Below are 4,711 nucleotides of genomic sequence, written 5' to 3' on the forward strand. Positions count from 1 at the left end.
GAGACAAAACAAATTAATGAAAGTGTCATCTAGGCAGAAAAAAAAGGCAGCGGATGAAAAGTAGAAGGGCCAAAACAAAGCAACGGGAAGCCAAAGGGAATGTGGATAAACTCTCGAGTATTTCCTACAGTACGCCACATAATGTACAGAGTAGAGAGTACTCCTGCCGGAGAAGGCTTACCTTAAACTTGGCGAATTACGTAGATCAGGAGGAACCACTTCAAAACAGCGCGTCGGTCCTAGACAGGTAATCCAATTGGAGTTTTCTCCTTAACACAAGAAGTTTGCATTGCAACGGAACGATATACATGGTTAACCGAACGTACTTTGTTTACACTGGTATGGTGCTCGTCCAAGAAGCGGAGCTTTGAGCGCATATATGGCAGAACACACTTTTTGGTTAAGATACGACAACGATTTTGTATAGGACACCGAGTTTATAGCTACTGATCCATTTAGCAATGAGACTGTCCGACACATACTCAACAAGACTCGTTATCGCAAGATGATAAACAAGGCAGATAGTTATCACTTATCATTTCCATTATCTCCGTCACTCGTTCCGGACTTTGTGACTGAGGTGCAATCCGACACTTTTCAATATCGCCACGAAGACACTGACACAATGAAGTCCCGACCATTGCCGAGTTTTCCTCACCCTCAGCTTCTGCGTTTTTCTTTCCTTTTTTTCTTCGGCGCCAGATTTTCCTGAGTGAGAATTTTCATCGTTATCTTTCTCATGAGTATTCACAAAGTAAGGCAACTTTTTTGCCCCCAAGACTAAAGATACTTTTTATTTCAGACGACGCAGTCCTCTCGGAAACGGACCTGAAATGGATTCAGAAAACTTTTTCAGATCATTAGGGTTCTGATCAAGGACAGCTTTAGGCTCATTAATGATTTTACAACTATGCATGCATTCTGTGCGTATATATATGTATGAGCATAATGCATTATGTGTTTAGGCTATGTGTGTGTTTGTGTGTGTGTGTGTGTGTGAGAGAGAGAGAGAGAGAGAGAGAGATCAAGTTTGTCTTTTCAAGCAATAGATTCCTAGTTGCCATTTCTGACTTATTCAGCAGATGCGTGTTTGACAAGATATGTCCCTGCGAATTTGTTCACGAGAAACATATATATTCTGAATAATGATAATAATGATAATGATAAATCCTTTCGTCACCAAATGAATGTTTCTAACCCATCGGCTCCTTAAACGAAGCATTAGGCTAGGAACAGGTGTGCTAAATTTATGGTTCCTCAGACAGGCACTCGAGAATTATGCTCTTCTTCATGTAACAAGCTTGTGTTATCTCTCCTTCTCTTTGGCACCTCTGGGCCAAAGTGAATCACTTTGGCATTCTATGAAATGAGTCACTTTTGAGGCACCAGAAAGAATTCATATTTTGGCATCCCGACCTATGGTGAGATTGGCCATCCACCTCAGCGAGCTATCCTCGGCCTCTCTGTCTCGGGAACACGTTTCCTTTAGTTCGTTAGCACGTTGCCGCCGAATCTCACAGCTTTGGCTGAAGTTTTCTGGTTCGTTGTGAAACTGAAGTCACGCATGTTCGCGAAGGTGATATCAAGCAAGCGCGAACATGCGCGACTACAGATGCATTGCTGACGTTGGCTGTGTAACTTCCGGTTGCAAGAGGATCCAAGATACCAGAAAGGGTGCTCCTCCCATCAGTCATACTGTCTATGGGCAGTCATTGTGAGTTCCTCGTCTCTTGGTTTTCTTTCGAATCGTTCTTCTCGCTCGTTGCCTGTGGATGTGACTGTATACTGTATACATGTCAGCGGTTCAAGGAGAGATAAAGGTCCATAGAAAACTTAAACACATTTCTCAACTGAAATGTTAGTGGAACGCACAACCATGCGCAATCAGTCACCTTGGCCAGGCTCGACTGAGACCTGAAAGATAAGCAGGAGAAAGGAATGGGACCTAACCCTGCAGAGGCATGAGATCCAGGTCAGAAACGACAAAAGGAGCGTATGAGTTGTGGAAACCGAATCAGGAGGTACCTTACTTAAGTAGGGCTGAAGTTTTAGTTTTCTGTAAAAGAAAGCTAGTCTCCGTCCGCACTTTTTCCTTCCGCCCTCAAATCTTAAAAACTACTAAGGGTAGAGGGCTGCAAATTGGTATGTTGGTCATCCACCCTCCAATCATCAAACATTCCAAATTGCAGCCCTCTAGCCTCAGAAGTTTTTTTTATCTTATTTAAGGTTAAAGTTAGCGATGATCGTGCGTCTGACACCACTATAGGTGCCAACAACGCAGGTCACCACCGGGCTGTGGCTGAAGGTTTCATGGGCCGCGGCTGAGAGTTTCATGTGCCGTGGTTGAGATTTTCATACAGCATTATATGCTGTACAGAAACCTCGATTGCGCAGAAGAAATCTCGGCGCATTTTTTACTTGTTTCTAATGACGTTACCAGAGATGGCTCTTTCGCTGCATTGTAAATTTCGTTGAATCTTATTCATTCCTACTTCCGCCTCGCGACCTGGCGCTTTTAGCGACACGGGGTTTAGGAGAGGACGAGTAAGAGTTTAAGAATCAGGAGAAACGGAAGCAGGAAGCAAGGAAGAAATTCCAAAGTTTGGCACGTCGTTTTTTCTATCCCTTTCCCGGATATGAAATTTCTCTGCTTTAGATTCTTTCCCGCTTCTGTCTCGGGCTTGGCAATCTTCGTAAAGGGGATTGTGTGTGTGTGTGTGTGTTGGGGACGTGGAGCTCAGTAGTTTGGTATGGGGAGGGAATTAATTTGGGGGCTTCCGTGCCTTCTCCGTCCTTCTTACCACCTCCCTTCATAATTTAATGTTTTATCGTCAATAGGGCGAGTGTATAATTAGCGACCTACTTTAGCTATTCCTGTCACTTTTATTCATTTATTTGCTTACTTAAACATTACATCCTTATTAAGCTCCTTTCTTATCTGTTTCTTTGCTCGCGCTCTCAGTTTGGTTCGGCCACTAGATGTTATGACACAAAACAACTGGTGTTGCATTTAAGAACCCTAGAAAATATAGATATATTATTATCAAAATGTAAACACACTGGAAGGACCGAGAAAAAGTTCTGTGCTTGTTGTTTTTGCTGTGAACTACCTAACTTGATAAGTTGTGAGATCCAAAAGTATCCTATAAAGGATATGTGCTCACCCTTTGCACATTCACATTCTAACAAAGCAGGAACAATGCAATATATTGAAAAGAAAATTCCTTAAAACAAGTTCGCTGTCTAAATGACATGTTCATGATGATACAGTTATTCGTCGAGTATTTCTCCGTGTCGATGCTCAGGTAGGACAAAAAAAATATTAGTATCATACCATAAACTGACTGCAAATAAACTAATAAATCACAGACTCTTTCACCTAAACTAAATAAGACGGGCTATTAAATGTAAAAAACGTGATTGTGCTGGAAAATGATTTTTATGCAGCAAAACTGCCTTTTGACTCTTGTGTTACGATCTGCCCTTTGCTATGTCACTTTCACTCACTCTAGGCTCTTCTGCTCTCACTTTGACCCATTGGCGCTCATATCAGACTTCAACAAGGTCCGTTAGACATATCTGTGCAGGATTTTTCAGGACGAAGCTTCTATCCCACCCTATGTATAAGTCTCTTCCTTGGTTGTATTCTGTGGCACATGATCACAACTGTCTTCAGTGGGCTTATTTATGAGAACAAAGAACACCAAATCGACGCGAATGCGCCTAAGCCCAAGCACTGCTCAGCCTCGTCAACCTCCGAAATCATGGTTTGCTTTCAAGGGCCTAAAATCAACATTTCAAAAGGTTTTAGTGATCCGTTAAGGCCCTAGAAGCAAGAACACCAGATCTGTTTAAAAGAACCAAACTTCAAGCACAATGCAGCCACGTTATTCTGTGAGTTGTCAACTTGGTTTCAAGTCGGTCAAATCAAAACTACTGGACATTTGCTTTTGTGTGATGCATAAAGAAGGAACGTTGAAGAAAACGTCATACCGAGACTGAAGAGGGTTTGGAGGGAGAGGCTGTGAGTGAACAGGTACAAAGAAGACTGGGTGCCATGTTGTTCTTATGATCAACAAGCCCGCTGGCACTCGCAATCATAGGTGGGGTGGTGACTGGCATCCCTGCGCCAGCTCACATTGACCAGATTTCTTCGTTCGCCCTTTTCCTTAGTTCTTAGAGAAATGGCAATTTTCAAATAAAGACATTCCTTTTTCGTATTTTCTTTTGGAATGGCTGTAGTAAGAATAGTTTTTAAATGGTTTTCATAAAAGGTTGAATGCGTCACGGCCTTTCGTTAACTGTTTTCCTTAAATGCACGCAAGTGTGTCGTTAACTGGACGAAATGAAAGAAAACAGTGCCCAGGCTTCTGGTAATTTTTGTCACTCAGCCACACCCACCTTACTGCCAGACTACCTGTGCCAAATCGGGAAAAATCAACTCCTGTCCAAGATCTGGGGCATTGGGACCTACGTATGCTATAGCTATCGTCTGTTTTATATATTTTTTAGTCTGCACTGATTCTTCGCGATGTGGCTTTGAAACCTAAGGCGAATCCTATTTGCACGGCTATAAAATGCTAAGAAAATATCAGAAATGCTAAGGTTTTATTCCGTATATTTATCTCCACTGATTTTCGTATGCATAAACAATTATAGAATGTAACTACAAAACTCTGTTTTCATGTTTTTGATCAGCAGTGCTTGTTCA

At 42.1% G+C, this 4,711-nt stretch overlaps 1 protein-coding gene across 3 annotated transcripts in view; it reads right to left on the reverse strand.

Annotated features, from left to right (window-relative positions):
- LOC136843713 (uncharacterized) overlaps positions 1-4,077 on the reverse strand; it is a 383,396-nt gene extending 379,319 nt beyond the window's left edge. For 2 of the 3 annotated variants that reach the window (XM_067112307.1, XM_067112305.1), the window contains exons 1-2: positions 3,994-4,077; positions 182-828 (exon numbers count right to left, since the gene is read on the reverse strand). The gene's annotated coding sequence lies outside the window, so the exon portion shown is untranslated. The remainder of the gene's footprint in view (positions 1-181; positions 829-3,993) is intronic. The other variant, XM_067112306.1, reaches the window with a different exon arrangement.
- Between the last annotated feature and the right edge of the window lie 634 nt (positions 4,078-4,711).

Source organism: Macrobrachium rosenbergii, chromosome 12, assembly GCF_040412425.1.
Source record: "Macrobrachium rosenbergii isolate ZJJX-2024 chromosome 12, ASM4041242v1, whole genome shotgun sequence".
NCBI classification, from domain to species: Eukaryota; Metazoa; Arthropoda; class Malacostraca; order Decapoda; family Palaemonidae; genus Macrobrachium; species Macrobrachium rosenbergii.